General features: G+C 35.9%; 1 pseudogene across 1 annotated transcript in view; it reads right to left on the bottom strand.

The window, feature by feature from the left end:
- Window positions 1-1,545: 1,545 nt before the first annotated feature.
- LOC309817553 (transmembrane emp24 domain-containing protein 7-like) overlaps window positions 1,546-13,477 on the bottom strand; it is a 108,755-nt pseudogene continuing 96,823 nt past the window's right edge. The window contains exon 2 of the transcript in view: window positions 1,546-2,058. The product of the transcript in view is annotated as a transmembrane emp24 domain-containing protein 7-like (transcript). The remainder of the gene's footprint in view (window positions 2,059-13,477) is intronic.

The raw sequence follows: 13,477 nt of genomic DNA, 5'->3' as shown, positions 1-13,477 counted from the left end.
CTTGAATTTGTTTTGCTTATACATGCTGAAGTGTATACACTTTTAAAGACAGCTTAGAATTAAGAGTTAACTTCTAATAAGTAGTGGTAAGAGCTATCCAACCAGTTTTCTATGGTACCACATATCAAAGTCTCTACAATATAACAGTCTTATTTAGCACTCAGCATTTTAGGGTGAGGGAGAGAGGCATGGCAAAAAGCAGTTGCAAATTATTTTTTAACAGCAGAAAAGCTTTAAAGACCTATACAGTTTGTCATCATCTCATATTCTATTCCAGAATACTTGGAACAAAGTCTTATTTCAATCAGCTCAATCTATACAAGCTATAAAATGCAAAAACAGTCCAAACCCTATAGTGTACAGAATATGCACTATTTAACACTCATTAAATGAAGTACAGTCAATGAAGATTATCAAATAAGAAGCACACACAGCATTCTAAATTTTTAAATCACCTTAGGGTCACTAACCGGAGATTGTACAAATAGCATGTGCAAGACAAAAAAAAAGAAAAAACAAAAAGAAAAACCAAAGAAAAAAACAAAGAAACAAACTTCTCAGTGCATCACACCAATCAGGATAAAATGTATGGCATTTTTATGATACTAATATTACATTACAACTGTCAATTTTAACTGGGAATGACAAAGAAGTGAAATTCGTATAAGAGCAAGAACCAGCCAATTAAAATGCTAAAATAAAACAGATCACCTGCTTTCTTTGGAAAAAACACTGACCATGTAATGTGTGCAGGTAACTCACTAAATTTTTTCTCATTTATTTGCCCCCTAATAGAAGTGCCTTAACTTTTTTCCTGTAAATATTCTACCTGTTATAACAGTCTGATATTAAGGCTTGTGTAAATGCTAATTTGTTATTGAAACATACTATTTTTTGTTTGATAAGATTGTCTTTGTGAATAAAAAACATATCTGGTTATAAACCATAGAATAAAGCCCCCAAAAGAAAAATGTGACATTTTCTAAGCTAGTGAGAAATAAATTAAACCATGATGTATCAGTTTAAAATTATATCAATATTAAATGACATTTCTATGTTCTATTTTTTCCCATAAAATTAAACAGTGCAGAATAGGGCTTGGGCTACAATTAATCACTTTTGATTTTCTTAAAAACAAAATTTTATTTGCTATAAACAGTTAAAAGGCAATTATCTTCCTTCACAACACACGTGGACATTAAATGTAAGGTTTTAAAAATATCCACAACCTAAAAGAAAAATACTTTTAAATGGCTAAAAGGAATCAAAATAACAAAGTTTAGTGTACAGAAGAGTAGATATAAACAACACCAACATCATTGGTGTTGAATTTTGAATAGATCACAATAAGTTCCAAAGTTTTTCTACCTGTACAAATAAAAAAAGGTGTCCTTTCCAAAGTTTGAGGCTATGCACTGCACATCACCCCCCAACAAGTGTATGAATAAGGTTTTAAAAATGTTGCCAGTATTAAGTTCTTCTGTACCTAAAATTAGAGGACAGCAATAGTATAGTGATTAGGGTGCATGAATTCTCAAAACGTAGTTATGATCCAACATTAGTTATGGTGGTTATTTTAACTGAAAAAGACTTTTCAGAAGAAATACCAGCCCTATGCTAACCACCAGAAGAATGCGGGCTTCTACTGACCAAGCCACTCTTATATTTAGATCCTTGGCTGGCTTAGGCCTTGAGCTTCTCTCAAACGGAAATGAGTCTGAAAGTTGATGACAGACTTCAGAGTTACATGAATTGAAACACAGGCAGATTCCATCTGGGTAAGAGCCCTGACTCAGTTCTCACTAGGAAACAAAGGTGGGCCTTCTCCAACTTCAAAATTAAAATATACGATTTTATGTATTTTATGTGTGAAAGCAGAATATTCATTGCTGACACAAAATTTGTATGTCCCAGTTTTGAAGGCTGTTTCTTCATCTTTTTGTATAACATATTGCCATCAGGGCGGTCAGATCGACAATCTACATCATAGTGACTGTCAGTAGTCGCCTGGAACTCGAGGGTGTACTTGGTGACAGGCGTAATGTCCTAGTAGAAGCACTGCTAGGCATAGTTGGGCAGTTTGAATCTGATCTCAGTGCCACCAGGTGGGCACCATTAGCAGCAGTGGCCCAGTGACCTGCGGCGTCTGCCCAGCTCTGCGCTGACACCATCCGCGGCATCTGGAGATGCTGTGGTGGTTGCCTCTACAGAGCTGTGGAGAGACTAGGGTCGGGTCTGCACCAACTCAGGGCACGCACTGTAGAGTCTCTCTGAGCCTAAGAGAGATTAAGGATGAGCAGTGATCCGCTAGGTGTGGGTGAGGGTTGCTGAACAACCAGAGCCTAGTGCTGGGAACGATCCGGGAAACAAGACTCCTGAGTTTTTAAAATGGATAATGTCCCCAAATTTATGCTGACAATACGTACTCCATTTAAGAACTTAAAGGAAAACCATTTGTCAGTGAAGTCTGCTGAAACACAGAATACTGCAAGGGATTATATATAAATTGTTAAAAAATAAACACGGAACATTTTAAAAAATAGGTCACAAATTCAAATCCAATCACTTATAATATATTGGAAATGAAATAGCCCAGCTTTGAATCCAAAGTGGTTGGGTTTGAATCCAAGCTACATATAACTTTACCCTTATACCCACAGTGTCTTTGTAAAATGAAAACAATAACATCTACCTTGTAGAGCTGTTTTGAAGATTAAATATGAAGTGCTTATAATATTACCTGTTACTCAATATATGGCAATTATTAATATTACTAGAAGATGAAAAGATTAAGTTGTTAATTCAACCAGGTAAAGTACAGAAAATTCCATATACAAACAGACACATCGACAATTGTCAAATGAACTTTCTGGTCTTGGCTAGAGCATATTTGCAAGGAAACTTATCAGAGGGCAACATTGCAATGTGAAGCTTAAGATTAAGTCCAGAAAACTCTAAACAACTTTAAACTACTTCAATTATTTGCTGTCCTCCCTACCCAGCACCAAGAAGCCAGACAAATCAACTCCAACAATGTTCTTTCTGGTGCTTTCTGCAGGAGTGTACCTAGAGAGAAGCAAGAGAAGTCAATGTGTGTTCTGACTATTGAGTGATAGATTGTCTGGAATTCACCAACTTGCTCAATATCCTTTGACCTGTATTCTCCCTTTCAGGAATGTTCTTAGATAAATAGTTTGTCATCAAACTTTGTCCTACACCCTAAATTGCCTTCAACCCACTCCAAACTTCTCCTTCCCAAGTCTATTCAGCTTAAAGGTTTACTAACAATTTCGGTGGTTGCTGATTAGGAACGTAAAGTGTGACCTCCCTGAAGTATTTGCATTTCTACAGTGGACAATATAAGACCCTCTTACACACACACACACACACACACACACACAAACATACACACCTACAAAATTTCAACATTTAACAGAATGATATTATACTAATGAAATGGCATATAATATGTATGGGTATATGAACTTTTATAGATATGTCTACTTGCATTTCTGCTTTATAAATATACCTGATATTTGCATTATTGCTTAGAAATGTACCTGAATTTTGATAGAAAAAAAAATTTCTAACTTGAGTGCTGTCTCAAAGAATCTCCCCTGAATAACTCAGAAGTCATTTAATCTATAGTAATGTCAATGTTTTGCTGTCAAATGTATCCCTTCCCCCTCTCCTTATCCTTAAGGAGCAGCTGGGGCTCAAATTGCACACTTGCTGGCTGACTGGAATTTTGCTGTTAAAAAATTTCATGCCCCCATGCATGGATTACACATGGGCTGGAGAAGAACATAGCCATGAGAATGCCATTCCCAAAACAGGCAGCACCTTGGGTCTGTTGTAGCATTTGTCCATTTTCATTTGTTCTTCATAATGCTATGTTTTTTGTCATTCACATACAACTTAAGTAACTGTCCAGAGTGATTTGGCATTGATAATACAAACCATTTCTCGACCTGCTTTAATATAGTTATTTTTTTTATCCCTTTATAGAATTAGATTCATTGTTAATTTTTGCTGAAAAATAAAATGGTAGTGTCAATTTTTAGAAACATACTAATTAGTTCTGCCTTGAGTTACCTCAAGGTGTATTTATGTGTGTGTGTGCATATACACATGTTGTGTACATACTTCTAGATAGGTTGAAAACTTAGGCTTCCATATAATTATGAATTGTTAAACTGACTGTATTAGTTTACTAGGGTTTCTGTAACAAAGTACCATAAATTGGGTGGCTTAAACAACAATTGATTGTATCAACAGTTCTGGAGATTAGAAGTTTGAACACAAGGTATCAGCAGGGTTGGTTCCTTCTGAAGGATGTGAGGGAAGAATCTGTTCCATGCCTCTCTCTTTGGCTTATAGGTGGATGTTTATATGTCCACATAATGTTCTCCCTGTGTATTTAATCCTGTCTCCAAATTTCACCTTTTTATAAGGACACAAGTCATATTAGATTGGGGTCAACTGCAATGGCCTCATTTTAACATGGTAAAGACCTATCTCTGAATAAAGTTATATTATGAGGAACTGCAGGTTAGAACTTGAACATATAAATTTTAGTGGAATACAGTTTGGCCCATAACATTGAGTGAGATCTTCTTTTCAAAGATTATTTCAATGTCTTTAAGCAAAATTGAAAAAACATTTAGCCAGATTATTTAAGTATGAGTTCCATTTTTACTTTTAGGAGGTAGAGATTATGAGCTCAGTCGCCTGATCAGTATTTTGAATACAGTAAATATTCAATAAATATTTGGAGAAGGAATGAAAGCATCATAGTCCAGGAGAGGTAAAAGGTGACATCATAAGCTTCCTTGATTTGCTTTATTTTTTTTTGAACCTGAGGGTATGGGTTGTTGATAGTCTGCTATGGGGGTTTAAGACAGGAATCATATTCAATTACCAAAACTCCTATTTGGAATCATTTTTCCACAGAGTTTCCTAGTGTAAGGCTTAGAACAAGAAGCTCAACAGTTTCCCTGGACTTATGGGTAAATTGGGTTTTGAAATGCTTTATTTTAGCGTCTTTCTTGGTTGTCTTTGACTGAAAGTCAATGTAGGAGGGTCTTGAGACATGGAGAAAAGGTTGGAAATTTGGCTGAAAAACTGAGGCAGCCAATTTTTGATTCCTGATTTTGCAAATAATAGACGGAGGCACTGCTCTAATATTTATGAGCCAGGAACAATTTGAAGATAGAAGCTCACATTCAACCAATTAAAGTTTAATTTTGACTGAGAGCAAAGCCAAGTGGTCATTCACTCTTCCCTATGAAATACTTTAAAGTTACTCAATCAATCCAAAGGGAATGGGAGTACAGTGATCCCTTCTACTATAGCCTCTCCTTGCCTGCTTGCTAAAATATGGAATATCCTTTGGAAAGTATGAGGGTTGTGTGTTTGCCTGCAGATCTAGTCTATGTCTTCTAAAGAGAAAACCCTCTTCTCTAAGATCTGCTTTCATCTGAAGTGGAACTATTATATCACTAACATTAATATATATACATATTTATTTTATATTTTTATTAATTAATTAATTTAATTTATTTATTTTTGGCCGTGTTGGGTGTTTGCTGCTGTGTGTGAGCTTTCTCTAGTTGCAGCGAGTGGGGACTACTCTTCGTTGTGGTGTATGGACTTCTCATTGTGGTGGCTTCTCTTGTTGCAGAGCACAGGCTCTAGGTGCACGGGCTTCAGTAGTTGTGGCATTGGGCTCAGCAGTTGTGGTTCACAGGCTCTAGACTGAAGGCTTAGTAGTTATGGTGCATGGCCTTAGTTGTTCCGTGGCATGTGGGATCTTCCCGGACCAGAGATCGAACCTGTGTCTCCTGCATTTGTAGGCAGATTCTTAACAACTGCACCACCAGGGAAGCCCTATATTTTTATTTTAATATTTAGACATTCATGTGTTTTCCAAAACCCTCCAAATCTTCCTCTGCATTCTCATGTTTCTGTCATTCAAGATGATTATTGTCAGGCAGTTTTTTAGACTAAGCAAATTAAAGAAAGTAGTATTGGTGGTGGTGGTACATGCATGTTAGAAGAACATGCTTATTTGACATTAAACGTTTAAATATCTTCTCGATTTGAAATGAGACTTTAAAACAAAGAACCAAAAATATTAGGTCTAACTCAATATGACCCTTTCATTAAAATCCCTTAAAACTCTTAAGAAAGTTTGTGGGTACAGGCCAAATTAAAATTTTCCTTATGCTGTATTTGCTGCTTAAAGTTAGAATAACAAGTCTGATGAAATGGCCTACCTAGCATATTTATATATAATACTTGGATGTCACATGCTGCTCCCACCTCACTAACCTAGTACAAAATGGGATTGCACCTGGCTCTATTTAGAGGTGGAAAGGCAGCCTTGCATGAAAGTTTTAGAAACTTGTCTGACAGCCTGAATTTTTATGCACCCACATTCTTCTGTGGAAACACAGAGACAGGGAAATAGGCAAAATCCCATTTATTTTTTCCAGTAAAACTCTGCTTTATGAGCATGTGTTAGCAATAACAATAGCTAACATGTATATGGCACTCACTATGTGTCAGCAGAGCCACCATACTGTCCAAATCAAGGAATTACCATTCACACTGCATTCTATGTAAATGGCATCCACTGGAGTTATACAATGCGGAGGTACTGAATTTTAGGCTCTGTTCTAAGCACTTTACATATATTACCACAATATAATACTCATAACAGCTCTAAGAGCTAAGTACTATTATGTCGACTCAACAAATGCAGAAACTGAGGTACAGAGTACATAAATACTTTGTTCATGGTCACATAGTAAGTGACAGAAAGTAGATTCAAACTCAGACAATCTAATTGTAGAATCCATGGTTTTAACCACTACACATACTGACTCTATGAAGCTTGGAAAGAGTATATGGCTTTGGAAATGAAGAGATAGCAGTGACTGAATAAAGAATGTCTGAATGCAGTTAGCATGCAAACTGCATGCTTGAAAAGTTCTTCACATTTGCTTAACATGAGCTACAAATTTGATTCTGAACTTTTAAACTTTCAATGCAAAGAAGGAAACCTTATCAGTTGCATGATTCACATTATCTAAATGGAAAATATAGAAGCAGAGTTATTGCTACTGAGATCAGGAAATTATTGCTATGAAGATCAGAAAACTAGTCTTTTTATGAGCAGTCTTGAAAAGTATGTTGTGAGCGATATCATCAACAGCACCTCCATAGTAAACACAGTAACATGTTTCTTAAGGCCTATTTCTATTAATATTGCTTACTGTAAATTGATGCCATAAAGCCAAAGTGATCTTCTCTCTAAATTATTATTGAGCTATACTTGGTCAAAATAAAGTAACCCTGTAGTCCATATTCACGTTTCTCTGGTGGTCTTGCTTAAGCCAACAATGGACTGCAAAGCATCCAAGGAAAACAAAGGGACTTCTAGGGACTTCTCTGTAAGTATAAGCTCTTTCCATTCAGAATTTGAAAATGTTGAGCAACACTAAGTTCCAGGTTATACTTTGTGATGAGAAACTGATATGCAGGTAAAACATGTATATTAAATGCAGGTCCACCTGCTTTAAAAGTTGATGACCACTTTGTCATAGACCAGTGCTGCTACCAAGAATTCTGAGTGTGTAATTCAAGGAGAATCAGTGCAGTGTCAGTTAAGGTTAAGCATCTGAACTTTTGAGCAACTCATACCTGATCCCAAGCCACTTAGTTACTATGTGACCTGGGATAAGCTACCAATCTCTTAAAATTTCCTTCTTCACTGGTAAAATAAAGATAAAAATACCTATCAATACCTACCATTAAGTACTTAAAATTGTAGGGACATAAATATTTTTGTGTCAGAAATATATGATTATTGATTACTTTTTCAATATTCTGCACAAACTTTATATATAACAGGTAGAATCAGGCTTAGGAAAAATAGAAAAAAGGAACATTACCTTCAGTTCCCCACCCTCCTTCTTTCTAGTCCTATTTATAGTAATCCTCCTTGCTTCTACGAGGAAAAAGCAGAACAAAGCTCATTAATACTGAGGCATTAGTGAGTAAGTGTGGCAGTATAGAAGATAGATTTTTCTTTAGTCCAACAGACACATCCTCAAGCTCTGACTCTTACTTTTGTTTCGTAAGCCCCAAATTTCTCATTTAGTAAACAAAGGCAATAAATCCTACCCCACAGGTTTGTTGAAAGGATGGGAGGTAACCAATGTGAAAGTATTAATACAGTGGTGCCACATATAAGGTGTTCAATAAATGGTAGTTATTACTGGTATTGTTATTACGCTGTTATAATATTTAGCCTTGGAAACATGAACTTTAGACACAGCTGTTATCCTAACTCATGGTGTGTCCTTGGGTGATATATAAATGTACTTGATAAATTACAAATAATTATTTAAATAGTAGTAGTAGTAGGTAAGATGTAGTATGTAATAGTAGTAGTATTTGTATACATTCATTTTTTAATATTCTTTTCCGTTATGGTTTATCACAGGCTATTCAATATAGTTCCCTGTGCTATACATTAGGACCTTGTTGTTTATCCATTCTAAATGTAAAAATTTGCATCAACCAATACCAAATTCTCAAACCATCCCTCCCCCACCTCCTCTCCCCCTTGGCAACCACAAGTTTGTTCTCTATGTCTATGAGTCTGTTTCTGTTTTGTAGATAGGTTCATTTGTGTCATATTTTAGATACCATATATAAGTGGTATCATATGATATTTGTCCTCTTTCTGACTTTTGCATACATGTTGCTGTAAATGGCATTATTTCATTCTTTATTATGGCTGAGTAGTATTCCATCATATATATGTACCACATCTTCTTTATCCATTCATCTGTCAATGGACATTAAGGTTATTTCAATGTTTTGGCTATTGTGAACAGTGCTGCTATAAAAATAGGATTGCATATATCTTTTTGAATTATAGTTTTTTTCTATGTATATTCCCAGGAATGGGATTGCTGGAACATATAGTAATTCCATTTTTAGTTTTCTGAGGAAACTCTATACTGTTTTCCATAGTGGCTGTACCAACTTACATTCCCACCAACAGTGTAGGAGAGTTCCCTTTCCTTCATATCCTCTTCAGCATTTTCTATTTGTAGACTTTTTAATAATGGCCATTCTGACCCGTGTGAGGTGGTACCTCATTGTAGATTTGATTTACATTTCTCTAATAATTAGTGATGTTGAGCATCTTTTCATGTGCCTACTGGCCATCTGTATGTTTTCTTTGGAGACATGTATTAAGGTCTTCTGCCTATTTTTCGATTGGGTTATTTGTTTTTTTGTTGTTGAGTTGTATGAGTTATTTGTATATTTTGGAGATTAAGCCCTTGTGTGTCACCATATTTGCAAATATTTTCTCCCATTCGATAGGTTGTCTTAATTTTTTAAAATTGTTTCCTTCGCTGTGCAGAAGCTGGTAAATTTGAGCAGGTCCCCTTTGTTGACTTTTGTTTTCTTTTTATTCCCTTGGGAGACTGACCTAAGAAAACATTGGTACTATCTATGTCAGAGAATATTTTGCCTATGTTTTCTTCTAGGAGTTTTATGGTGTCTTGGCTTATGTTTAAGTCTTTAAGCAATTTGAGTTTATTTTTATGCATGGTGTGAGGCTCTGTTCTAACTTCATTGATTTACATATAGCTGTCAAACTTTCCCAGCACGACTTGCTGAAGAGATTATCTTTTTCCCATTTTATATTCTTGCTTCCTTTGTCAAAGATTAATTGACCATAGGTGTGTGGGTTTATTTTTGGGCTCTCTATTGTGTTCCATTTATCTATATGTCTGTTTTTGTACAAATATCACACTGTTGATTACTGTAGCTCTGCACTATTGTCTGAAGTCTGGGTGAGTTATGCCTACTGCTTTTTTTCTTTTTTCCCTCAGTATTGCTCTAGCAATTCTGGGTCTTTTATGGTTCCATATAAATTTTTGGATTATTTGTTCTACTTCTGTGAAAAATTTCATGGGTAATTTGATAGGAATCACATTAAATTTGTAGATTTCTTTGGGAATTATAGCCATTTTAACAATATTAATTCTTCCAATACAAGAACATGGGATACCTTTCCATTTCCTTGAATTCTGTTTTATTTCCTTTATTAATGTTTTATAGTTCTTAGTTTATAAGGCTTTCACCTCCTTGGTCAGTTTTATTCCTACGCATTTTAATTTTGGGGGTGCAATTTTAAAAGGTATTGCTAATTTACATTCCCACCAATGGTGCAAGAGGATTCCCTTTTCTCCACACCCTCTCCAGCATTTATTGTTTGTATATTTTTTTTAAAACTTCTTTACTGGAGTATAATTGCCTTACTTTTTTGTGTTAGTTTCTGCTGTATAACAAAGTGAATCAGCTATACGTATATATATATCCCCATATCCCCTCCCTCTTGCGTCTCCCTCCCACCATCCCTATCCCACCCTTCTAGGTGGTCACAAAGCACTGAGCTGAGCTGATCTCCCTATGCTATGCGGCTGCTTCCAACTAGCTATCTATATTATACTTGGTAGTGTATATGCGTCCATGCCACTCTCTCACTTCGTCTCAGCTTACCCTTTGCCCTCCCTGTGTCCTCAAGTCCATTCTCTCTATCTGTGTCTTTATTCCTGTCCTGCCCCTAGATTCTTCAGAACCATTTTATATTTTTTAGATTCCATATATATGTGTTAGCATACGGTATTTGTTTTTCTCTTTCTGAATTACTTTACTCTGTATGACAGACTCAAGGTCAACCCACCTCACTACAAATAACTCAATTTCATTTCTTTTTATGGCTGAGTAATATTCCATTGTATATATGTGCCATGTCTTTTTTTAACATCTTTATTGGAGTATAATTGCTTTACAATGGTGTGTTAATTTCTGCTTTATAACAAAGTGAATCAGTTATACATATACATATGTTCCCATATCTCTTCCCTCTTGCATCTCCCTCCCTCCCACCCTCCCTATCCCACCCCTCTGGGTGGTCACAAACCACCAAGCAGATCTCCCTGTGCTATGTGGCTGCTTCCAACTAGCTATTTTACATTTGGTAGTGTATATATGTCCATGCCACATTCTCACTTTGTCACAGCTTCCCATTCCCCTTCCCCATATCATCAAGTCCATTCTCTAGTAGGTCTGTGTCTTTATTCCCATCTTACCCCTACATTCTTCATAACCTTTTTTTTCCCTTAGATTCCATATATATGTGCTAGCATATGATATTTGTTTTTCTCTTTCTGACTTACTCACTCTGTATGACAAACTCTAGGTCCATCCACCTCACTAGAAATTTCTCAATTTTGTTTCTTTTTATGGCTGAGTAATATTCCATTGTATATATGTGCCACATCTTCTTTATCCATTCATCTGTAGGTGGACACTTAGTCTGCTTCCATGTCCTGGCTATTGTAAATAGAGCTGCAATGAACATTTTGGTACATGACTCTTTTTGAATTACGGTTTTCTCAGGGTATATGCTCAGTAGTGGGATTTCTGGGTTGGAAGAAAGAATATACAGTGGAGAAAAGACAGCCTCTTCAATAAATGGTGCTGGGAAAACTGGACAGGTATATGTAAAAGTATGAAATTAGAACACTCCCTAACACCATACACAAAAATAAACTCAAAATGGATTAAAGACCTAAATGTAAGGCCAGAAACTATCAAATTCTTAGAGGAAAACATAAGCCGAACACTCTATGACATAAATCACAGCAAGATCCATTTTGACCCACCTCCTAGAGAAATGGAAATAAAAACAAAAATAAACAAATGGAACCTAATGAAACTTAAAAGCTTTTGCACAGCAAAGGAAACCATAAAGAAGACCAAAAGACAACCCTCAGAATGGTAGAATATATTTGCAAATGAAGCAACTGACAAAGGATTTATCTCCAATATTTACAAGCAGCTCATGCAGCTCAATAACAAAAAAACAAAAAAACAAATCCAAAAATGGGCATAAGACCTCAATAGACATTTCTCCAAAGAAGATACAGATTGCCAACAAACACATGAAAGAATGCTCAACATCATTAATCATTAGAGAAATGCAAATCCAAACTACAATGAGATATCATCTCACACCAGTCAGAATGGCCATCATCAAACAATCTAGAAACAATAAATGCTGGAGAGAGTGTGGAGAAAAGGGAACCCTCTTGCACTGTTGGTGGGAATGTAAATTGATACAGCTACTATGGAGAACAGTATGGAGGTTCCTTAAAAAATGTTTGTAGATTTTTTTATAGAGGTTCCTTAGAAAAACAAAAATAGCACTACCAGGTGACCCAGTAACACCACTACTGGGCATATACTGTGAGAAAAACATAATTCAAAAAGAGTCATGTACCACAATGTTTATTGCAGCACTATTTACAATAGCATGGACATGGAAGCAACCTAAGTGTCCATTGACAGATGAATGGATAAAGAAGATGTGGCACGTATATACGATGGAACATTACTCGGCCATAAAAAGAAATGAAATTGAGTTATTTGTAGTGAGGTCGATGGACCTAGAGTCTGTCATACAGAGCGAAATGAGTCAGAAAGAAAAAACAAATACTGTATGCTAACACATATATATGGAAGCTAAAAAAAAATAGTTCTGATGAACCTAGGGGCAGGACAGGAATAAAGACAGTGACATAGAGAATGGGATTGAGGACATGGGGAGGGGGAAGGGTAAGCTGGGACAAAGTGAGAGAGTAGCATTGACATATACACACTACCATGTGTAAAACAGATAGCTAGTGGGAAGCAGCTGCATAGCACATTGAGATCAGCTCAGTGCTTTGTTACCACATAGAGGGGTGCAATAGGGAGTGTGGGAGGGAGGTGAAAGAGGGAGGGGATATGGGGATATATGTATACATATAGCTGATTCACTTTGTTATACAACAGAAGCTAACACAACACTCTAAAGGAATTATACTCCAATAAATATGTTAAAAAAATTATTTAAAAAAAGGTATTGTTTTTTTACATTCCCTTTCTGTTATCCCATTGTTAGTGTAAAGGAATGCAACTGATTTCTGAATGTTAATCTTGTATCTTGCTACTTTGCTGAATTCATTTATTTGATCTCATAGTTTTTGTGTGGAGTCCTGAGGGTTTTCTATATATAGTATGATGTCATCTGCATATAATGACAATTTTACCTCTTCCCTTCCAATGTGGATAGTTTTTATTTCTTTTTCTTGTCTGATTGCTGTGGCTAGGACTTCCAATCTATGTTGAAGTGAAGTGGTGAAAGTGGGCATTCTTGTGCTGTTCCAGATCCTAGTGAGAAGGCTTTCTGTTTTTCACCTTTGATTATTATATCGACTGTGGGTTTGTCATAAATGACTTTTATTATTTTGAAATATATTCCCTCTATTCCCACTTTGGTAAGAGTTTTTATCATGAATGGATGTTGAATTTTAGCAAATGCTTTTTCTGCATCTATTGA

The sequence above is a fragment of the Grampus griseus genome, assembly GCF_964374135.1.
Source record: "Grampus griseus genome assembly, chromosome: X".
In the NCBI taxonomy this organism is placed as follows: domain Eukaryota; kingdom Metazoa; phylum Chordata; class Mammalia; order Artiodactyla; family Delphinidae; genus Grampus; species Grampus griseus.
This window is presented reverse-complemented; position numbering and strand designations above follow the sequence as displayed.